General features: G+C 50.3%; 1 non-coding gene across 1 annotated transcript; it reads left to right on the top strand.

Moving 5' to 3' along the window:
- The first annotated feature begins 24544 nt into the window (after positions 1-24544).
- Positions 24545-24699, top strand: LOC131291916 (5.8S ribosomal RNA). Its single transcript, XR_009189651.1, has one exon. It is a non-coding gene; the product is annotated as a 5.8S ribosomal RNA (ribosomal RNA).
- Positions 24700-24883: the final 184 nt, after the last annotated feature.

The following is a 24883-nucleotide window of genomic DNA, read 5'->3' as shown; positions in this document are numbered from 1 at the left end:
GGCGAAAATTCACCTTATGATCGAAAATAGCGGGCGAACGATAAGAGCTACGAACACGGCGTAGAACAATCATAAGTACGTTACCACAAGACCTAACTTTGGCCAATATAGAGCGAGAAGATCGGAGGTACCCATCAGGGTGATATGGCTGGTTCAAAGTTGGACCAAAACGAGACTTGAGAAATGGGTTGAAACACGGTATCGCGAATAACTCAGGCTGTATGGAACGGATCGACATGCTAAGATCAGTGTTGGAAAGGTCGAACCGAGCGCTAACTATAATCCCAAACAACCGAAGCGCTAAGTGTTGAGCAAAACTGAGTTATTAAGCGACAAAGTGGAAAAATAATACCAAAATTTCCAAAAATCACACAAGACCAAGAATACCGAGCAGGCGGTAAGAGATAGCGGGTTGACGTAGAATACTTATAAGTTTGCCTCTACGAGACCTAAAAGTCGTCCATAGACAGCGAGAAGATCGGACCACTCTGGAAGGGTGATACGAGTGGTCAAAAATTGGCAAAAATGAAACATGGCTAAAATGGATTTGACTTGTGCACCATGTAGCTCCGGCTGTATGGCATGGATTGTAAAGCTAGGATGTGTTTTGGAAAGGTAACACCCAGCGCTAGATACGACTAGAAGAAAGCAAAGCGCTAACTAGCATGATTTGGAAGTTATTAAGCGTCAAAGTCGAAAAATGTTACCAAAATTGAAACTCGAGTACATTGGGCCAAAAAGTACAAGTTGTGAAATTTGGACTTACGAGTAAAATACCGAGCAGGCGGTAAGAGATAGAGACTTGGTGTAGAACAATTATAAGTTGGGCATGTTATAACCTATATTTGGCCCGAACATAGTCTCGAGATCGGTGGTACCTAAAAGGGTGGTACAGGTGTTAGATGGTTTTCCCAGAGCATAAGCTCCACATGATATGGAAAACGGGAAACATCATAACTTCGGCTGTATGGCATGGAATGGAACGAACAAGGTATCGATGGAAAGAGAAAAGGTAGCGCTAACTATAATTCCTTCCAAGCAAAGCGCTAGCATGTGACCGTTTGGGTGTTATTGTGAGTCAAAGTCTGAAATTGTTACCACGAGAGGCGAAAATCCAACTAAGTCCATGAATACCGGGCTGGCGGTAAGAGATACGGCTTGGCCGTAGAACATTTATAAGTTGGCCAAGACAAGACCTAAGTTTCGTCCATAGACGACAAGAAGATCGAAGATACCTGAAGGTGAGATATGGGCGTCCCAAAGTGGGCCTTTGAAAAAGTGACAAACTTCCCTTATAACAGCATACACCAAATATCTCTGGCTCTATGGCACCGAATAAGAAGTTGAGCTCAGCGACAGAAAGGTGATAGTCAGCGCTAAATATCATACGAACAGAGTGAAGCGCTAAAGGGAAAGGATCTTGGTGATATAAGGTGACAAAGTCGAGAAAAGTTGCCTCAAAATCATGAAAAATGTGAAAAAATGGCTAAGTCCCGGGTGCCTTAAGGGCAGGTTAATCGAATGTACCGAGCTGGCGGTACGAGATAGAGACTTGGTGTAGAACAATTATATGTTTGGCATGGCAAGACCTACATTCGGCCAATACAAAGTGAGAAGATCAAAGATACCCGCAAGGGTGATATTGGTGTCCAAAGGAAAAAAGCACTAAGTCTTGGGAAACTTATATGAAGAAAAAGGACCCTGATGGGTCATATGGGATGGATCGAAAAATCGGCTAAGTCCCAAAATGGGGATGTCAGAACTACACTCATGTGTTACCACATCAAGCAAGGCAAACTTATATGAAGGAAAGGACCCTGATGGGTCATATGGTATTGATCGAAAAATCGGCTAAGTCCCAAAATGGGGATGTCAGAACTACACTCAAATGTTACCACACCAAGCAAGGCAAACTTATATGAAGCAAAGGACCCTGATGGGTCATATGGTATTGATCGAAAAATCGGCTAAGTCCCAAAATGGGGATGTCAGAACTACACTCAAATGTTACCACACCAAGCAAGGCAAACTTATATGAAGCAAAGGACCCTGATGGGTCATATGGTATTTTACGAAAAATCGGCTAAGTCCCAAAATGGGGATGTCAGAACTACACTCATGTGTTACCACACCAAGCAAGGCAAACTTATATGAAGCAAAGGACCCTGATGGGTCATATGGTATTTTACGAAAAATCGGCTAAGTCCCAAAATGGTGATGTCAGAACTACACTAAAATGTTACCACACCAAGCAAGGCAAACTTATATGAAGGCAAGGACCCTGATGGGTCATATGGTATTTTACGAAAAATCGGCTAAGTCCCAAAATGGTGATGTCAGAACTACACTAAAATGTTACCACACCAAGCAAGGCAAACTTATATGAAGGCAAGGACCCTGATGGGTCATATGGTATTTTACGAAAAATCGGCTAAGTCCCAAAATGGTGATGTCAGAACTACACTAAAATGTTACCACACCAAGCAAGGCAAACTTATATGAAGGCAAGGACCCTGATGGGTCATATGGTATGGATCGAAAAATCGGCTAAGTCCCAAAATGGGGATGTCTGAACTACACTCAAATGTTACCACATCAAGCAAGGCAAACTTATATGAAGGAAAGGACCCTGATGGGTCATATGGTATTTTACGAAAAATCGGCTAAGTCCCAAAATGGGGATGTCAGAACTACACTCATGTGTTACCACACCAAGCAAGGCAAACTTATATGAAGGCAAGGACCCTGATGGGTCATATGGTATTTTACGAAAAATCGGCTAAGTCCCAAAATGATGATGTCAGAACTACACTCAAATGTTACCACACCAAGCAAGGCAAACTTATATGAAGCAAAGGACCCTGATGGGTCATATGGTATTGATCGAAAAATCGGCTAAGTCCCAAAATGGGGATGTCAGAACTACACTCAAATGTTACCACACCAAGCAAGGCAAACTTATATGAAGGCAAGGACCCTGATGGGTCATATGGTATTTTACGAAAAATCGGCTAAGTCCCAAAATGGGGATGTCAGAACTACACTAAAAAGTTACCACACCAAGCAAGGCAAACTTATATGAAGCAAAGGACCCATATGGGTCATATGGTATTTTACGAAAAATCGGCTAAGTCCCAAAATGATGATGTCAGAACTACACTCAAATGTTACCATACCAAGCAAGGCAAACTTATATGAAGGCAAGGACCCTGATGGGTCATATGGTATTTTACGAAAAATCGGCTAAGTCCCAAAATGATGATGTCAGAACTACACTCAAATGTTACCACACCAAGCAAGGCAAACTTATATGAAGCAAAGGACCCTGATGGGTCATATGGTATTGATCGAAAAATCGGCTAAGTCCCAAAATGGGGATGTCAGAACTACACTCAAATGTTACCACACCAAGCAAGGCAAACTTATATGAAGGCAAGGACCCTGATGGGTCATATGGTATTTTACGAAAAATCGGCTAAGTCCCAAAATGGGGATGTCAGAACTACACTAAAAAGTTACCACACCAAGCAAGGCAAACTTATATGAAGCAAAGGACCCATATGGGTCATATGGTATTTTACGAAAAATCGGCTAAGTCCCAAAATGATGATGTCAGAACTACACTCAAATGTTACCATACCAAGCAAGGCAAACTTATATGAAGCAAAGGACCCTGATGGGTCATATGGTATTTTACGAAAAATCGGCTAAGTCCCAAAATGATGATGTCAGAACTACACTCAAAGGTTACCACACCAAGCAAGGCAAACTTATATGAAGGCAAGGACCCTGATGGGTCATATGGTATTTTACGAAAAATCGGCTAAGTCCCAAAATGATGATGTCAGAACTACACTCAAATGTTACCATACCAAGCAAGGCAAACTTATATGAAGGAAAGGACCCATATGGGTCATATGGTATTTTACGAAAAATCGGCTAAGTCCCAAAATGAGGATGTCAGAACTACACTAAAAAGTTACCACACCAAGCAAGGCAAAGTACCTAGGTGAACCCTAGGAAGAAACACGGACCAAGTCAGATGGCCTAAGTCAATAGAACAAGTGACCTAGGCAAAGTTGTATGGCGCTGAGGACCCTGAAAAATCTGGTTAGTGTAGTTTAGACAGGGTAGGTTTTTGGGTCGGCCGAACCCCCTTATTTTGGGTTTTGGCCTCATCAAGAAGCTACACCTAGGCAAACTGCCTAGGGTGAAAGTACGAAGACCAATCGAATAGTAAGACAAGTTTTGACCGATCGCCCTAGGCAAGCTTGTATGAAGAAAGGGACCCTAAGGGTCATATGGAAATACATGAAAAATCGGCTAAGTCCCAAAATTGGGATGTCAGAACTACACTAAAAAGTTACCACATCAAGCAAGGCAAACTACCTAGGTGAACCCTAGCAAGAAACACGGACCAAGTCAGATGGCCTAAGTCAAGAGTGCAAGTGACCTAGGCAAAGTTGTATGACGGTGAGGACCCTGAAAAATCTGGTTAGTGTAGTTTAGACAGGGGAGGTTTTTGGGTCGGCTGAACCTCCTTATTTTGGGTTTTGACCTCCTCAAGAAGCTACACCTAGGCAAACTGCCTAGGGTGAAAGTGCGAAGACCAATCGAATAGTAAGACAAGTTTTGACCGATCGCCCTAGGCAAGCTTGTATGAAGAAAGGGACCCTATGGGTCATATGGAAATACATGAAAAATCGGCTAAGTCCCAAAATTGGGATGTCTGAACTACACTAAAAAGTTACCACATCAAGCAAGGCAAAGTACCTAGGTGAACCCTAGCAAGAAACACGGACCAAGTCAGATGGCCTAAGTCAAGAGAACAAGTGACCTAGGCAAAGTTGTATGACGGTGAGGACCCTGAAAAATCTGGTTAGTGTAGTTTAGACAGGGGAGGTTTTTGGGTCGGCTGAACCTCCTTATTTTGGGTTTTGACCTCCTCAAGAAGCTACACCTAGGCAAACTGCCTAGGGTGAAAGTGCGAAGACCAATCGAATAGTAAGACAAGTTTTGACCGATCGCCCTAGGCAAGCTTGTATGAAGAAAGGGACCCTATGGGTCATATGGAAATACATGAAAAATCGGCTAAGTCCCAAAATTAGGATGTCTGAACTACACTAAAAAGTTACCACATCAAGCAAGGCAAAGTACCTAGGTGAACCCTAGGAAGAAACACGGACCAAGTCGGATGGCCTAAGTCAAGAGTACAAGTGACCTAGGCAAAGTTGTATGGCGCTGAGGACCCTGAAAAATCGGGTTAGTGTAGTTCAGACAGGGGAGGTTTCTGGGTCGGCTGAACCTCCTTATTTCGGGTTTTGGCCTCCTCAAGAAGACAGACCTAGGCAAAGTGCCTAGGGTGAAAGTGCGAAGACCAATCGAATAGTAAGACAAGTTTTGACCGATCGCCCTAGGCAAGCTTGTATGAAGAAAGGGACCCTATGGGTCATATGGAAATACATGAAAAATCGGCTAAGTCCCAAAATTGGGATGTCTGAACTACACTAAAAAGTTACCACATCAAGCAAGGCAAAGTACCTAGGTGAACCCTAGGAAGAAACACGGACCAAGTCAGATGGCCTAAGTCAAGAGTGCAAGTGACCTAGGCAAAGTTGTATGACGGTGAGGACCCTGAAAAATCTGGTTAGTGTAGTTTAGACAGGGGAGGTTTTTGGGTCGGCTGAACCTCCTTATTTTGGGTTTTGACCTCCTCAAGAAGCTACACCTAGGCAAACTGCCTAGGGTGAAAGTGCGAAGACCAATCGAATAGTAAGACAAGTTTTGACCGATCGCCCTAGGCAAGCTTGTATGAAGAAAGGGACCCTATGGGTCATATGGAAATACATGAAAAATCGGCTAAGTCCCAAAATTGGGATGTCTGAACTACACTAAAAAGTTACCACATCAAGCAAGGCAAAGCACCTAGGTGAACCCTAAGAAGAAACACGGACCAAGTCAGATGGCCTAAGTCAAGAGTACAAGTGACCTAGGCAAAGTTGTATGGCGCTGAGGACCCTGAAAAATCGGGTTAGTGTAGTTCAGACAGGGGAGGTTTTTGGGTCGGCTGAACCTCCTTATTTTGGGTTTTGACCTCCTCAAGAAGCTACACCTAGGCAAACTGCCTAGGGTGAAAGTGCGAAGACCAATCGAATAGTAAGACAAGTTTTGACCGATCGCCCTAGGCAAGCTTGTATGAAGAAAGGGACCCTATGGGTCATATGGAAATACATGAAAAATCGGCTAAGTCCCAAAATTGGGATGTCTGAACTACACTAAAAAGTTACCACATCAAGCAAGGCAAAGTACCTAGGTGAACCCTAAGAAGAAACACGGACCAAGTCAGATGGCCTAAGTCAAGAGTACAAGTGACCTAGGCAAAGTTGTATGGCGCTGAGGACCCTGAAAAATCTGGTTAGTGTAGTTCTGACAGGGGAGGTTTCTAGGTCGGCTGAACCTCCTTATTTCGGGTTTTGGCCTCCTCAAGAAGACAGACCTAGGCAAACTGCCTAGGGTGAAAGTGCGAAGACCAATCGAATAGTAAGACAAGTTTTGACCGATCGCCCTAGGCAAGCTTGTATGAAGAAAGGGACCCTATGGGTCATATGGAAATACATGAAAAATCGGCTAAGTCCCAAAATTGGGATGTCTGAACTACACTAAAAAGTTACCACATCAAGCAAGGCAAAGTACCTAGGTGAACCCTAGGAAGAAACACGGACCAAGTCAGATGGCCTAAGTCAAGAGTACAAGTGACCTAGGCAAAGTTGTATGGCGCTGAGGACCCTGAAAAATCGGGTTAGTGTAGTTCAGACAGGGGAGGTTTCTGGGTCGGCTGAACCTCCTTATTTCGGGTTTTGGCCTCCTCAAGAAGACAGACCTAGGCAAACTGCCTAGGGTGAAAGTGCGAAGACCAATCGAATAGTAAGACAAGTTTTGACCGATCGCCCTAGGCAAGCTTGTATGAAGAAAGGGACCCTTAGGGTCATATGGAAATTCATGAAAAATCGGCTAAGTCCCAAAATTGGGATGTCAGAACTACACTATAAAGTTACCACATCAAGCAAGGCAAAGTACCTAGGTGAACCCTAGGAAGAAACACGGACCAAGTCAGATGGCCTAAGTCAAGAGTATAAGTGACCTAGGCAAAGTTGTATGGCGCTGAGGACCCTGAAAAATCGGGTTAGTGTAGTTAAGACAGGGGAGGTTTCAGGGTCGGCTGGACCTCCTTATTTCGGGTTTTGGCCTCCTCAAGAAGACAGACCTAGGCGAATTGCCTAGGGTGAAACTGCGAAGACCAATCGAATAGTAAGACAAGTTTTGACCGATCGCCCTAGGCAAGCTTGTATGAAGAAAGGGACCCTTAGGGTCATATGGAAATTCATGAAAAATCGGCTAAGTCCCAAAATTGGGATGTCAGAACTACACTAAAAAGTTACCACATTAGCAAGGCAGACTTGTATGAAGAACGGGACCCTGGTGAAAGTAGCAAATATCCCAAACCGAACATGAATATTATACACACAAGAGTACGAACATAAAGGAACACGGACCAAGCGTACCGAGAGAATCGGTACTATAGAGCCCTCGTGGTTCTACACAAAGACTTTATGTTTGGGGTTCACACCCCAAATCGAACGTGGAATTTACTTTCTGATGGTCATGCGGTCGTCCAAAGGGGTCTAGTATCCTGGGATGACAAGCATCACGGGCACAGCTCGTATCAAAACAGTCGAAGAGGCCCGCGAAAGCTTGCTTTCCATGGCTATGCGATGCACAAATTGAGTTTACTCACCGTAGTATAAAACGAACGAACCGAACCTATCCGAGTAGGGATAATGGGCGCAGTAACATACTTCTGTGACCCAGCGAGAGTTGAACGAGGTGACATGAACTGTCAGTGGCTTATATCAGATGGGATACATACATGAGATTGCTTTCAAATCTACACTCGAAAACCTAACCAAGTAAAAGCGAACGTGGGAAGGATTCGAAACCGGTCACGAAATCTTAAGCTGGAAAGAGTCATCACTATGGATACATATTATGCGAAACCAATCAAGTGCTCAGTACTGATCCAAAACCTAAGAGCACTAGTGAACACCTTATTCTCACCCTAGTTCACATCCAAGTGATCGACCACGTGTGTGAAGCAAAGACCAATCGAATTCCTCAATGAACCGAACACTATGAACAAATGGCCAAAAACGTTATAACTATCCAAACATCCTACTATCTAGCGAAAGTCATCACGATGGAACCATACCATGATCTTTAACCTATAGCGCTCACCATATTCCTACCCAGAGTGCAAGTGAACAGATTGCCCACCCTTACCCAGTTCACAACCACGTGATCGACTAACATACCGAGGTTACCACAAGTCAAAGTTATACGTTTACAAGCGCAAGACCAATCGAAAACCCCGAAAGCAATCTCGACCCAAAATGTATTATCCGTGAGTGTAGTCGAGTCTCGTACTCGTCATCTGTAATCGTCGGATAGAATATCCAGTACACGGTTGTCTTTCCAAATGAAATCTACATACAGAACTCGCTCTTGGCAAATGGGTGGCATTGGCGCAATCAGGAGCGAGTTCCCGTCCGGGTGCCAAGTGATTGGCAAATGTCTGGGGGAAAGCAACCATATATTGATTTGTCTGTTAGTGTACTGGGTGTTTGAGGTATGTAGTATCCACGCTTGGTTGGGTGTGTCAGAGGACCATGGATGCGTTCACAACCCCAATTGGGGTACATCGGGAATGATTTTGTGGAACCGATGTGCCCGGCACACACTAAGTTTTGTTGCAAGTTAATAGTGTGCCATGTCCGGGGGGGTTGTGATTAAACTCTGGTGAATTGCGTACTGTGGTGATTGGGGTATGAAAGCCCCGCAGTTGCAATGATCGGACGCGCCTAGCGTGTCCTTTAGTTGATGGTAGGGAAATGAAGGCCCTTGTCAGCTCACCTAAGTATTCATGGAAGTTTGGCATAAGGTCGCTGTGGTAGGGGTATGAAGGCCCCGTCAGCGCATGCACAATCGGGCGCACGTGCGCTTAGCGGAGTCGAATGCCGCTCAAGTGCCTGTCCGGTGCATCGGGTGTGTGTGATACGAGGGCAATGAGGTTCGCACGGGGGCTCGCCTCCCGTGTGCTACCGGACTTGACAACATATAGAACGTGGTGTTTGCTCCTCCGGGTGCAATGGGACAATGAACATTCGAACGCAAAGTCGGAATTCTGGTTGATCCTACCAGTAATATACGCTCGTCTCAAAGGTTAAGCCATGCATGTCTAAGTACAAACAGATTTAATGTGAAACCGCATAAGGCTCAGTATAACAGCTATAATTTACGAGATCATCAACCTAGTTACTTGGATAACTGTGGAAAATCTAGAGCTAATACATGCAACATGCCAGGACCCTCGCGGGAACTGGTGCACTTATTAGTCAAACCAATCGCGGGTTCTCCGTGTCATTGAGTTGAAGTCTGGATAATGATGCTGATCGTATGGTCTCGCACCGACGACAGATCTCGCAAATATCTGCCCTATCAACTATGGATGGTAGTATAGAGGACTACCATGGTTGCAACGGGTAACGGGGAATCAGGGTTCGATTCCGGAGAGGGAGCCTGAGAAATGGCTACCACATCCAAGGAAGGCAGCAGGCGCGTAAATTACCCAATCCCGGGACGGGGAGGTAGTGACGAGAAATAACAATATGAAACTCTTTAATGATGTTTCATAATTGGAATGAGTAGAGCATAAATCCTTCTACGAGGATCAAGTGGAGGGCAAGTCTGGTGCCAGCAGCCGCGGTAATTCCAGCTCCACTAGCGTATATTAAAATTGTTGCGGTTAAAACGTTCGAAGTTGATACTTGTCCAACACAGTCCGGCTCCGCCGACCCGGTCAACCCGTGGTCGGTGGGCCAAGTCGGAATCTGGTTGCGACTCAATGGTGTGGTAGGGCACCAAGTCTGTGTCATGGTGTGCCCTTCAACGGGTGCAAGTGTAACATAGAGCTCGACCGCTCACGTTTACCTTGAACAAATTAGAGTGCTTAAAGCAGGGTGCCCAAACGCCCTAGAATAATCTTGCATGGAATAATGGAATACGACCTTGGTCTAATCTTTCATTGGTTTGTACTCAGACCGGAGGTAATGATTAACAGAAGTAGTTGGGGACACTAGTATTACGGCGCGAGAGGTGAAATTCGTAGACCGTCGTAAGACTAACTAAAGCGAAGGCATTTGTCAAGGATGCTTTCTTTAATCAAGAACGAAAGTTAGAGGATCGAAGGCGATTAGATACCGCCCTAGTTCTAACCGTAAACGATGCCAACTAGCAATTGGGAGACGCTACAACCAGGTGCTCTCAGTAGCTTCCGGGAAACCAAAGTCAGGTTCCGGGGGAAGTATGGTTGCAAAGTTGAAACTTAAAGGAATTGACGGAAGGGCACCACCATGAAATGGAGCTTGCGCAGTTGCAATCGAGCGCTCGTGGTGAACGGACGTGTTCAGGTCGAGCTCCGCTAACGGAGAGTTATTGTGAGTAATTGAGTAATTTTCGAGAGAGAGAAGTTCCAAAGCGTAAAACGGCAGAGAGAGAAAAGAGAGTAAGGCAATGAAGAGTGGCAACTTCAACGCCTGAAAAGTGAGAGTGAGCGAGTTCGCTCCGCGGCTTCGGCCCGAAGAGAGGGAGAAAAACGCGAAACGTTCAGAGAGAGAGAGAACGGAAAGTATGGTTTGGTTCGGCTGAGCCGTGTGCTAAAAGTGGAATGTGCGTGCGAGCGGGCACGTGCGTGTGTGCAACACTTTTTCGTGTCTAGACTTCCAAAAGTAGATTGTGCGTGCGTGTGTGCAACGCTTGAATGATAGTTGTCGGGCGAAGAAGGAGGGAAGAGAGGAGAGAGAAAGGAGTGTTCGGCGACAAGAGAACGGAAAGCTTGGTTTGGTTCGGTTGTGCCGTGTGCTATAAGTAGAATGTGCATGTGAGCGGGCGCGTGCGTGTGTGCAACACTTTTTCGTGTCTAGACTTCCAAAAGTAGACTGTGCGTGCGTGTGTACAACGCTTGAATGATAGTTGTCGGGTGAAGAAGGAGGGAAGAGGGGAGAGAGAAAGGAGTGTGAGGCGACAAGAGAACGAAAAGGTTGGTTTGGCCCTGAGCCAAAAGTAGAACGTTTATGTGAACCCACAAGTGCGTGTGTACAACACATGAATGATAGTTGTCGGGTGAAGAAGGAGGGAAGAGGGGAGAGAAAGGAGTGTTCGGCGACAAGAGAACGAAAAGTGTCTAGACTTCCAAAAGTAGATTGTACGTGCGTGTGTACAACACTTAAATGATAGTTGTCGGGTGAAGAAGGAGGGAAGAGGGGAGAGAGAAAGGAGTGTGAGGCGACAAGAGAACGGAAAGTTTGGTTTGGTTCGGCCGTGTGCTAAAAGTAGAATGTGCATGCGAGCGGGCACGTGCGTGTGTGCAACACTTTTTCGTGTCTAGACTTCCAAAAGTAGATTGTTCGTGCGTGTGTACAACGCCTGAATGATAGTTGTCGGGTGAAGAAGGAAGGAAGAGGGGAGAGAGAAAGGAATGTGTCTAGACTTCCAAAAGTAGACTGTGCGTGCGTGTGTACAACGCTTGAATGATAGTTGTCGGGTGAAGAAGGAGGAAAGAGGGGAGAGAGAAAGGAGTGTGAGGCGACAAGAGAACGAAAAGGTTGGTTTGGCCCTGAGCCAAAAGTAGAACGCTTATGTGAACCCACAAGTGCGTGTGTACAACACTTGAATGATAGTTGTCGGGTGAAGAAGGAGGGAAGAGGGGAGAGAAAGGAGTGTTCGGCGACAAGAGAACGAAAAGTGTCTAGACTTCCAAAAGTAGATTGTACGTGCGTGTGTACAACACTTAAATGATAGTTGTCGGGTGAAGAAGGAGGGAAGAGGGGAGAGAGAAAGGAGTGTGAGGCGACAAGAGAACGAAAAGGTTGGTTTGGTTCAGCCGTGTGCTAGAAGTAGAATGTGCGTGCGAGCGGGCACGTGCGTGTGTGCAACACTTTTCCGTGTCTAGACTTCCAAAAGTAGATTGTGCGTGCGTGTGTACAACGCTTGAATGATAGTTGTCGGGTGAAGAAGGAGGGAAGAGGGGAGAGAGAAAGGAGTGTTCGGCGACAAGAGAACGAAAAGGTTGGTTTGGCCCTGAGCCAAAAGTAGAACGTTTATGTGAACCCACAAGTGCGTGTGTACAACACTTGAATGATAGTTGTCGGGTGAAGAAGGAGGGAAGAGGGGAGAGAGAAAGGAGTGTGTCTAGACTTCCAAAAGTAGATTGTGCGTGCGTGTGTGCAACACTTGAATGATAGTTGTCGGGTGAAGAAGGAGGGAAGAGGGGAGAGAGACCATAGTGTTCAGCAACAAGAGAATAAGGGGAGAGAGCGAGTGACCAGGGCCGTGCAAAGCGTGAGGCAGGCCAGGAAATCAGCTGGCCAAGAGCCAACGGTCGACTGCGAATGTGTGTGTGTGAGTGAATCGGGCGAACCGGTTGGACCGTTTCAGGAAGGTGTCTCCGCTAAGAGTCAGCCACCGAAAAGCGCCCCTAGCGTTGAGTGGCGGAAACCCCGCGGGACGGGAGTCAAGCGGCCGAGCGTTGCAGATTGCATCTCATCAGGCGTCAGGATCCAGGAGAGCGGGTTAGCGATTGCATCACATCAGGCGACCGGATTTAGGTGAGCGGGCTCGCGATTGCATCTCATCAGGCGACCGGAGAGCGGCATTGCCTAATTGTAGGCGCCACATCAGGAGTGTCCCGGGAAACCATAGCGCCCGGTCAAGTGGAAAAGGAGTTGCGGATTGCAGCCGATCAGGCGATCGGATTTGGACGAGCGGGGTAGCGGATTCATCTGGCCGAGCGTTGCAGATTGCATCCCATCAGGCGTCCGGATTCAGGAGAGCGGGTTAGCGATTGCATCTCATCAGGCGACCGGATTTAGGTGAGCGTTAGCGATTGCATATCATCAGGCGACCGGATTCAGGTGAGCGGGTAGGCGATTGCATCTCACCAGGCGACGAGTGTCCTGGGAAACCATAGCGCCCGGGCAAGTGGAAAAGGGGCTGCGGATTGCATCCCACCAGGCGACCGGATTCGGACGAGCGGGGTAGCGGATTCATCTGGCCGAGCGTTGCAGATTGCATCTCATCAGGCGTCCGGATTCAGGAGAGCGGGTTAGCGATTGCATCTCATCAGGCGACCGGATTTAGGCGAGCGGGTAGGCGATTGCAGCTCATCAGGCGACGGGAGAGCGGCATTGCCTAACTGTAGGTGCCACATCAGGAGTGTCCCGGGAAACCATAGCGCCCGGTCAAGTGGAAAGGGGTTGCGGATTGCATCTCACCAGGCGACCGGATTCGAACGAGCGGGGTAGAGGATTTACCTGGCTGAGCGTTGCAGATTACATCTCATCAGGCGTCCGGATTGAGGAGATTAGTTATTGCATATCATCAGGCGACCGGATATAGGTGAGCGTTAGCGATTGCATCTCATCAGGCGACCGGATTTAGGTGAGCGGGTTAGCGATTGCATCTCATCAACACTGCCGGCATTGGCTAACTGCAAGCGTCACAACGGAGAGAGTTTCGACAATGGTAGGAAGTCTAGCGGGGTAGGGGTCGATCATTCCATCTAAGTCCCCCCGCCCCCATCTACTCATCACCATGCTTGACAAGACACCGAAAAAGACACTGCGAGCTGGCCCAGCCACGGGCCGCAGCTCGGCGGTAGAGAATGCCGAGGCGGCAGAAGTGGAAGCTGCACGCGCAACAACTAGGACGAAAAGGGTGGAACGGACGCCGCCGCCGCAACGGACGCCGCGGCCGCGCGCGCGCTCCTCGAGCAGCAGGCTTCCGTTCGAGGAAAACCTAATAATGTTCATCGGAGATGTGGAGAAGGAGCTAGAAACATCGGCGAAGTCAAGCGCAACTCCTGTGGCTTCCCCGGTAGCGGAAAACTGCTCGACGGTATCGACGCCCGCAGCAACCAATTCTTTGGTTCAGGAGCAGCAGGTCCCGCAGCTCCAAGAGGCATCGGGAGGGAAAGACCCCTCGGAGAATAACACGCAGAGCGCTGGAATGGCCGCAATGGCCGAAACCATCAAGGCCCTGACGGCGCAAAACGCGGCACTGCAAGCCCAGGTAGCAGAGTTAATGGCCAAGGTAGAGAGGCTCCTGGAAGCCCAAGCCGCCCAAGCCATCCAGCAGGCCCAACTGGTGGAAGAGGGTCGAAAGAACATTAGGGAAATGGTTCGCGAGGCCATGGGAGAAAAACCAAAGCCCAAACAACTGAGCAGCAGCATCAGGAATGAGGTCAAAGAGACAGTGTCACTGCCACCGCGAGCACAGCAGCAGCAGCATTCGAAGCCACAGCAGCAGTCACAGCGGCAGCAGGGGCAGAAGCAGCAGCAGTCGCAGCGGCAGGGGGGGCAGCAACAGCAGCAAAGGCAGCAGCAGCAGCAGGACGAGGGCTTCCGGACAGTAGACAAGAAAGGTCGCCCGATCTACAATAAGCAGCGAGAGGAGTCTCGGGTCGACAAGGAGAATCCCAAGGCCAACATGGGCAAGAGGACCGAGATTCCCAGCGACAGGCGTTCGTTCGCCGAGACGGTAGTGGGAAATGGAACGACTAGGCCGCAAGCAGGAGCAGTTCCAGTCACACGCCCGCAGGGCGATTGTCGACCCCCGAGGCCAGCGATGACCAAAGGAAGACCGGACGTCATCACAGTCTGCCCGCCAGCGGGGGTTAGCTACCGGGACGTGTTCGTCAAGGTCCGAGCTCTAGAAGATGTCGCGGATAAGGTCCAGCGCGGAGAGCGCACTGCAGCCAATAACCTGACCATGACCCTCAAGAGGAAGGTGGACGCCCAGGCGGTGTTCGAGCGGGTACGAGCAGCAGCACCAGAGGGCAGCGAGGTCCATCTTCGGCTCGACACGGCCGTGGTAACGTTCAAAGGAGTAGACATGTTGGCCGAGCGCGAGGATGTCGCGAGGGCCATCTCAAAACAGTTCGGCGAGAAGGTCAGCGCGGAATGTGTCACCCTCCGGCGATTTTACCAGGGCGATCAGCGGGCGTTCGTCAGGCTGCCAAGGCGGATTGCCAACGCGCTGGTAGGAAACCGCCTGGTCTTTGGATACAGTAGCTGCTGGGTTGACTTCGCCCCAGCCAGGCCAGTTGAAGAGATGCGCTGCCACCGCTGCCTGCTTCGCGGGCACATTGCGCGCTCCTGCCCCGGTCCAGACCGTTCCGCACTGTGCCGTCGGTGCGGTGGGCAGGGCCACAAGGCTGCAGGCTGCAGCAATCCAGTGAAGTGCCTGGTGTGCGGAGGACCGCATGCTACCGGCACAGAAAAGTGCATGAACCGCCGTCAGAATTCAACGTAGTACTGCAGCAGAATTTAAGACGGAGTGCGATGGCCCAGGATCTACTGACCCAGTTGGCCCGCGAACGTGGTGCGGACGTGGCACTTTTGTCCGACTATCACCGCGTTCCAGCGAACAACGGCAACTGGGTCTTTGATCCCGCAACAAGAACAGCGGTCGTCGCACTGGGGAGATTCCCGATCCAGCGAGTGGTGAGCGTCGCGGAAGGGATGGTGGCGGTGGAGGTGAACGGCATCACCTTTATTAGCTGTTACGCCCCACCATCCTGGGATCTCCCCCGGTTCAGAGTACTAATGGAGGCGGTGCAGATAGCAGCACATGGACGGCAGCGGGTGGTCCTGGCCGGCGATTTCAACGCGGCCGCGGTCGAGTGGGGCCGCCAATCCACCAACAACCGGGGACACGAAATCATCGCCCTTGCGGAGCTGTTATCATTACGGGTGCTGAACCGCGGACGGACACCGACCTTCACGGGGAGTGCCGTTGCCCCCCCGGTGGTGAATGATATCAGTCTGGCGTCCAGGAGCATCGCGGGCGGGGAGGACTGGGTCGTCCTGCAGGATTACACAGCGAGCGACCATCAGCCGCTGTTCTACACCGTGGGCATCCCCGCAGCACCAACGCGCCGTTCGGTTAGAGCAGACCAACCACCCCCGAGGCCGAGTCGACGATGGGACACGTCGGTGTTTTCAGCCGAGCTGTTCACGGAGGCGCTCCGCTTGCTGAACTTCAACGAGGTTGCGCAGGATCCGGCCACCCTCGTCTCCACGCTGCAGCGCGCGTGCGATGAGGTGATGCCTCGGATGAACTCCAGGAACCGCACTCACGTCTTTTGGTGGACGGAGGAAATCGCCGAGCTACGCGAGAGCTGCCGGCGAGCCAAGGCGATTCTCCGACGCACGCGGGATCCAACGCTTCGTTTGCTGCGCGCGGCGACCCTCCGTGCCACCAAGAAGCGTCTCCGGAAGGCGATCAGTGCCAGCAAGAGGCGCTGCAACGAGGAGCTCGCTGATAGTATAGAGGACAACCCTTGGGGGGACGCGTACCGGATAGTGACGGCGTGGGTGAAGGGCGCCCGCCTGCCCCAGGAACGCGACGCCGAGGTACTGGGAGGCATAGTCGACGAGCTATTTCCCACGCACCCCCCCATGGAGTGGCCGGAGTCACCAGGGCCGGGCGTTGAGGAACCGCCACTGCGCCCAATCACCGACGAGGAACTCCTAGCGATCGCGGCCAGGCTGAACCCCCGAAAGGCCCCCGGACCAGATGGCGTCCCCAATGGTGCAGTCACGGCGGCAATCCGAGAGTCTCCCGCTACTTTCCGGCGCATTTACCAGCAGCTGCTGGACAGCGGAGACTTCCCGGTGGCGTGGAAAGCGCAGCGATTGGTGTTGCTGCCTAAGCCAGGGAAACCACCGGGCCAGGCGTCATCTTTTCGGCCCCTATGCATGCTCGACACTGTCGGTAAAGTGTTCGAGCGCATAGTCCTGGATCGTCTCAACGATCACCTGGAGGCCCCACTGCCAGGTGGTCCTCGCCTCTCTCCCCGCCAGTACGGTTTCCGTAAGGGGAGATCGACGGTGGAGGCGATCCAGGAGGTGGTGAAGGCGGGACAACGAGCGATGGCGTTTAAGCGCACCAACCAACGCGACCGCAGGTGCTGCATGGTGGTTGCACTAGATGTCAAAAACGCCTTCAACTCGGCAGGATGGACCAACATAGGGAGGGCCCTGGAGGCCAAAGGCGTTCCCCAGGCGCTGCTGGACATCATCGGGAGCTATTTTCGTGACCGAGTGCTCCACTACTCCACCAACACCGGACATGTTTCGAGGCCCGTCACCGCCGGCGTTCCACAGGGCTCCATCTTGGGGCCCACCCTTTGGAACGCCATGTACGACGGAGTCCTCGGATTGGAGCTACCACCGGGAGCGGAGATAGTTGGATTCGCGGATGATATCGTCTTGCTGGTGCCAGGCCGGACCCCGAGAGAATCTTCGACGCTGGCGACCCGGGCGATTAACACAGTACGGCGGTGGATGGCGGACCACCAGCTGTCCCTAGCCTTGGAGAAAACAGAGATGGTGATGGTGAGCTGCTTGCGGCAGGGCCATCCGAGGGTGCCAGTGCGTGTCGGGGGCTCCACGCTTCGCTCTAAGCGTCATATAAGGTACCTCGGTGTCCAGGTGGAAGATCACTTATCCTGGAATTTTCACGTGAAGGCGGTAACGGAAAAGGCCAACAGGATAAACCGAGCACTGTGTCACCTGCTCAAAAATCATGGCGGCCCTTCCAGTGTGCGACGTCGGACCCTCGCTAATGTGTCGACGTCCATCTTACGATACGCGGCCCCGGTCTGGTGGGAGGCTACGCGTATACAGAGCAACAGACGTCTGCTGAACCGGGTGCAGAGTCGGGCAGCCAAGATGGTCGCGAGCACCTTCCGGACCGTAAAGTACGACGTGGCTACGCTGGTTGCTGGTATACCACCTATAGTCGAGCTTATTAAGGAGGATCACCGCTGCCACGAGCGAAAGCAGCAGTCCGGCGGCACCCCAGCAGAGATCCGCAAGGAGGAGAGGGCGGCGACAATGCGCAACTGGCAGGAGAGCTGGGATGAGTTGGCGCAGGACGGCGTGGCGTCAAGCCGATTCATCAGATGGAGCCACAGAGTCCTCCCGGACGTGGACAGATGGGTCAACCGGAAGCACGGACGGGTGGGCTTCCACCTGTCGCAGGTGCTGACAGGACACGGCTTCTTCAGGGAGTACCTGCATTCCAGGAAGTTCACCCGGTCCCCGTGTTGCTCAGCCTGTCCGGGAGTCGACGAAACACCAGAGCACGTGCTGTTTCAATGCCCGCGGTTCGCGGAAGTGCGTGAACGGCTCCTCACGGGACACGGTCTTCAGCCGGTGACGGCTGACACGCTCCTCGACCACATGCTGCACGATCCTGACGCCTGGGAGCGTGTGGAAGAGGCGGCGGTCAGTGTCACCCGCGAGCTGCAGCGAGTTTGGAGAATCGAAAGCGGCGTGGAGGCTCGACGAGCGGTTCATCGAGAGAGGCGGCGAGCGGCGGAGCAGGCAGCACGACAGCAGCGGCGGCGAGAGGGCCGATTCGGCCTCGACCCAACGCTGAGGGATCGTATACTGGCCATGGACGAGGTGACGCGCGTGGAATTCAGGCGGGTGGCTCGCCAGCTTCAGGATAACATCAGGCGCCTGGAGCTTCGTCGTGACCGGATGCCGACGAGGGTATTCGAGGCTACTATGGCCGTCCGTGTGGCCAGCCTCCGACATCACGAAGCGGCACCAGAGAACCGGGCAGCAACGGCGGCAACCTTACAACAGGCACAACTGTCATTGCAGGAGGCTCGACGAGAGCGAAGGAACGCTCGACAACGGCAGACGAGACGAGCAGAGCGACGAGCAGAGCGGCAGGAGAGCCGCGCAAGTGCGCGCCAACGGCGCAGATGATCACCAGGGGACGAGTCCCAGTAGGCCTACGCCTAATAGATAGATAGTGGCTCGACAGCCAGACGCCCGCCCCACACGGCTCTACCGTGTAGGTGCATGCCGTGTGGGGCACCATAACGGGCGAGAGTAGGGAGTAGGAATTGTCTTTCTGTAAACTGTGATATGATTTTTAGAATTTTAAGAGAAATACAGTTCTGAACCCTGATTAAAAAAAAAAAAAAATGAAATGGAGCTTGCGGTTCAATTTGACTCAACACGGGAAAACTTACCAGGTCCGAACTTATGGAGGTGAGACAGATTAATAGCTCTTTCTCAAATTTAAGGGTAGTGGTGCATGGCCGTTCTTAGTTCGTGGATTGATTTGTCTGGTTAATTCCGATAACGAACGTGACTCACATATGCTAACTAGAACGCAGTCAGCGTTAATGCGTCGATGCCGATTGGAACGGGTTAGGACCTTTCGGTGGAGTATGACCTGACACCTTCGCTGTTCGTGTGCGCAAGTGCACTTACGGTACGCTGCTTAGCAGGACAATTTGTGTTTAGCAAAATGAGATCGAGCGATAACAGGTCCGTGATGCCCTTAGATGTTCTGGGCTACACGCGTGCTACAATGTGGGTAGCAGCGTGTCTCCTATTCCGAGAGGAACGGGAAATCACTCAAATACTCACTTAGTAGGGATTATGGATTGCAATGGTCCATATGAACTCGGAACTTCTAGTAAGTGCTGGTCATCAGCCAGCGTTGAATACGTCCCTGCCCTTTGTACACACCGCCCGTCGCTACTACCGATGGATTATTTAGTGAGGTCTTTGGAGATGATCGTTCGCTGGATCCTCGTGAACCGCGTCTGCTTTATCGAAGTTGACCGAACTTGATGATTTAGAGGAAGTAAAAGTCGTAACAAGGTTTCCGTAGGTGAACCTGCGGAAGGATCATTAGTGGCCAAGTGATCCTTCCAGAAGTCCGAACCTGCGGGTTGAGACTTCGGCACAAGTTGCCATATGATAATTGACGAAACACTATAGAAGTCCGAACCTGCGGGTTGAGACTCAGGCACAAGTTGCCATATGAAAGTTGACGAAACACTAACAAGTCCGAACCTGCGGGTTGAGACTTAGGCACACGTTGCCTTATACATGACTTCGAACAAATACACAAGTCCGAACCTGCGGGTTGAGACTTAGGCACAAGTTGCCTTATACATGACTTCGAACAAATACACAAGTCCGAACCTGCGGGTTGAGACTTAGGCACAAGTTGCCATATGAAAGTTGACGAAACACTAACAAGTCCGAACCTGCGGGTTGAGACTTAGGCACACGTTGCCTTATACATGACTTCGAACAAATACACAAGTCCGAACCTGCGGGTTGAGACTTAGGCACAAGTTGCCTTATACATACATTGGCCAAATAAACAGAAGTCCGAACCTGCGGGTTGAGACTTAGGCACAAGTTGCCATATTATATTCGATCAAACACTAAGTAGTCCGAACCTGCGGGTTGAGACTCAAGACCGTAACAAGATGTCACTATACAAGTCCGAACCTAAGGGTTGAGACTTAATGCGATCTAGATACCAAGTTGACATCCAATACCTGTTGAGCAAAACCAAAGATTCCCTGTTCTCGAATGATTACACTATATAACAGGGAATCATGAAGAAATCAAGCAAGCGTGAAACAAAGTCATCACTTGGGCATGCTCGATAGCCAACCACATGACCTTAACCTAAGAGAGCATGCAAACCACATGATACCTATAAACGATTAACCCGCCCTAGTTCAATCGTTCACCAAGTGATGACTTCAGTATGGCTAAGAGAAAAACTTTTAAATGGGAAAAACTCTAAGTCCGAACCTCCGGGTTGAGACTTCCGCGTCGGAGGTGGGCGCACCTCCTATCCGAAAGATGATGAATCAGGGGTGTTCGGTCAGCAATGGTCGGATTCCCCGTCGTAGTCCAACTATGACAATCAAAGTCAAGACCTCCGGGTTGAGACTTTCCGCGAGTACAAGCATAAAGGAACACGGACCAAGCCGTACCGAGAGAATCGGTACTAGAGCCCTCGTGGTTCTACATTGAGAGAGCCCTCGTGGTTCTCATTAGGGGCTTTATGCAAGTCGTACTCAATACTGTGGTGTGAAGTATAAAGTATAGTCCTCGCCTGGTCCACGCTGCTTCGGCGGTCCTGGGTAAGATAGTTAATTCTAGCTTGCCCTATAGTGGAATGAGGACACTTAATGCTTCGTCTTTTAGCGGCGGCTAGACTCCTCCTCACGGGGAACGAGTTGACGCGCACAGCGGCGGCTTACGCACTATGGCAATCATGGATGCCTGAAGATTCCGTGAAGTTCTCCCCTGGTCCACGCTGCCTCGGCAGTCCTGGGTAAAATGGAATATTTCCAGCTTGCCCTATAGTGGAAGAGGACTATCCAACAATACAAAGTCAAGACCTCCGGGTTGAGACTTTCCGCGTCGGTGGTGTCGCGCACCGCCTATCCGAAAGATGGTGTAACAGGGGTGTTCGATCAGCAATGGTCGGATGCCCCGTCATAGTCCAACTATGACAACCAAAGTCAAGACCTCCGGGTTGAGACTTTCCGCGTCCGGAGGTACGCGTACCGCCTACCCGAAAGATGGTGTGCTTCTGGGGTATTCGATGAGTCGGATACCCCGTCGTAGTCCAACTATGACAATCAAAGTCAAGACCTCCGGGTTGAGACTTCCGCGTCCGGAGGTACGCGTACCGCCTACCCGAAAGATGGTGTGCTTCTGGGGTATTCGATGAGTCGGATACCCCGTCGTAGTCCAACTATGACAATCAAAGTCAAGACCTCCGGGTTGAGACTTCCGCGTCCGGAGGTACGCGTACCGCCTACCCGAAAGATGGTGTGCTTCTGGGGTATTCGATGAGTCGGATACCCCGTCGTAGTCCAACTATGACAATCAAAGTCAAGACCTCCGGGTTGAGACTTCCGCGTCCGGAGGTACGCGTACCGCCTACCCGAAAGATGGTGAATCAGGGGTGTTCGATCAGCAATGGTCGGATGCCCCGTCGTAGTCCAACTATGACAATCAAAGTCAAGACCTCCGGGTTGAGACTTTCTGCGAGTACATGCATAAAGGAACACGGACCAAGCCGTACCGAGAGAATCGGTACTAGAGCCCTCGTGGTTCTACATTGAGAGAGCCCTCGTGGTTCTCATTAGGGGCTTTATGCAAGAAGTACTCAATACTGTGGTGTGAAGTATAAAGTATAGAGTCCTCCACTGGTCCACGCTGCTCCGGCGGTCCTGGGTAAGATAGTTCATTCTAGCTTGCCCTATGTGGAAGAGGACTCAATACCCTACCTGTTGAGCTTGAAACAAAGTCATCACTTGGGCATGCTCATATTGCCATACACAATTACATTATATTCGAATGAGCATGCAAGCGACCCTATATAGACCGAACCAAAACGATAGATACCGCCGTAGTTCACCCCCACCAAGTGATGACTTCAGTATGGCTAGTGTGTGAAGTATAAAGTATAGTCCTCCCCTAGTCCACACTGCTTCGGCGGTCCTGGGTAAGATAGTTAGTTCTAGCTTGCCCTATGTGGAAGAGGACACAATACTTAATACTTAGAGTACAAGCATAAAGGAACACGGACCAAGCCGTACCGAGAGAATCGGTACTAGAGCCCTCGCGGTTCTACATTGTGAGCCCTCGTGGTTCAAACTAGATACTTTATGCAAGGCGTACTCAAAACTGTGGTGTGAAGTATAAAGTATAGTCCTCATCTGGTCCACGCTGCTTCGGCGGTCCTGGGTAAGATAGTTAATTCTAGCTTGCCCTATGTGGAAGAGAACACAATACTTAATACTGTGGTGTAATGGACAAGGTATAGTCCTCCACTGGTCCACGCTGCTCCGGCGGTCCTGGGTAAGATAGTTCATTCTAGCTTGCCCTATGTGGAAGAGGACTCAATACCCTACCTGTTGAGCTTGAAACAAAGTCATCACTTGGGCATGCTCATATTGCCATACAATATTCCATTATCTACTAATGAGCATGCAGCTATATGATTATAACCTGTAAACGATTACCCCGCCGTAGTTCAGCGCTTCAACCAAGTGATGACTTCAGTATGGCTAGTGTGTGAAGTATAAAGTATAGTCCTCCCCTGGTCCACACTGCTTCGGCGGTCCTGGGTAAGATAGTTAGTTCTAGCTTGCCCTATGGTGGAAGAGGACACCATACTTAATACTGTGGTGTAATGAACAAAGTATAGTCCTCCACTGGTCCACGCTGCTTTGCAGTCCTGGGTAAGATAGTTAATTCTAGCTTGCCCTATGTGGAAGAGGGCATACAAGACAAAGTATAGTTCTCCCCTGGTCCACGCTGCTTCGGCGGTCCTGGGTAAGATAGTTAATTCTAGCTTGCCCTATGTGGAAGAGAGCATACATGAACCAAGAACGAAGGTTATGATCGAGGAATGATTCGACAACTAACCGATGGTATGAAATGTGAAGAATTCAAGCAAGCACACAATCAAGTCATCACTTGGGCATGCTCGATAGCCAACCTCATGACATTAACCTAGTAGAGCATGCGAAAACCAATATATATGTAAACGATGCCTCCCTAGTTCAGCGCTTCAACCAAGTGATGACTTCAGAATGGCTAAATCAAATCGGTTCAAAACATACCATCGGTACCCTATTGAAACACACAAGTCGATATCAAACCTCATGATTGTGTAGTCCTCCACTGGTCCACGCCGCTTCGGCCGTCCTGGGTAAAATGGAACATTCCAGCTTGCCCTATGTGGAAGAGGGCACATTACTCAATACTGTGGTGTGAAGTATAAAGTTCAGTTCTCCCCTGGTCCACGCTGCTTCGGCGGTCCTGGGTAAGATAGTTCATTCTAGCTTGCCCTATGTGGAAGAGGACACTTAATACTTCGTCTCTAAGCGGCGGCTTGACTCCTCCCTACGGGGAACGGGTTTACGCGCACAGCGGCGGCTTACGCACTATGGCAGTCATGGATGCCTTACGTTTCTATGAAAAGTGTGTTCCTCCCCTGGTCCACGCTGCTTCGGCAGTCCTGGGTAAGATAGTTAGTTCTAGCTTGCCCTATGTGGAAGAGGACACGTAGACTTACTGTGGTGTGAAGTATAAAGTTCAGTTCTCCCCTGGTCCACGCCGCTTCGGCCGTCCTGGGTAAAATGGATTCATCCAGCTTGCCCTATGTGGAATGAGGACACTTTATGCTTCGTCTCTAAGCGGCGGCTTGCTCCTCCCTACGGGGAACGGGTATACGCGCACAGCGGCGGCTTACGTTATGGCAGTCATGGATGCCTTACGTTTCCATGAAAAGTGTGTTCCTCCCCTGGTCCACGCTGCTTCGGCAGTCCTGGGTAAGATAGTTAGTTCTAGCTTGCCCTATGTGGAAGAGGACACGTAGACTTACTGTGGTGTGAAGTATAAGGTTCAGTTCTCCCCTGGTCCACGCCGCTTCGGCCGTCCTGGGTAAAATGGATTCATCCAGCTTGCCCTATGTGGAATGAGGACACTTTATGCTTCGTCTCTAAGCGGCGGCTTGCTCCTCCCTACGGGGAACGGGTATACGCGCACAGCGGCGGCTTACGCAAGTTAGTCACCCTCGGCAGTGGATCACTCGGCTCATGGATCGATGAAGACCGCAGCTAACTGCGCGTCATAATGTGAACTGCAGGACACATGAACATTGATAAGTTGAACGCATATTGCACGTCGTGGGAACCTACCATGATGTACAGATGACTGAGCGCTTATATTTGAGAAATGTATCGCATACATTTAACTACGCCGTGACACCCGTCACGAGACGTGCACCATGATGTTAACTAGGGTCGCGACGACCCGCTAGCATTAAAGAACCCGTGGTTTACAATATACTGGCATTGGAATTCGAAGTATTTAGAGCGTCCGTGTTCCCGCGTGAGGCGGAAGTACGA

This window comes from Anopheles ziemanni (genome assembly GCF_943734765.1).
Source record: "Anopheles ziemanni chromosome X unlocalized genomic scaffold, idAnoZiCoDA_A2_x.2 X_unloc_2, whole genome shotgun sequence".
In the NCBI taxonomy this organism is placed as follows: Eukaryota; Metazoa; Arthropoda; class Insecta; order Diptera; family Culicidae; genus Anopheles; species Anopheles ziemanni.
This window is presented reverse-complemented; position numbering and strand designations above follow the sequence as displayed.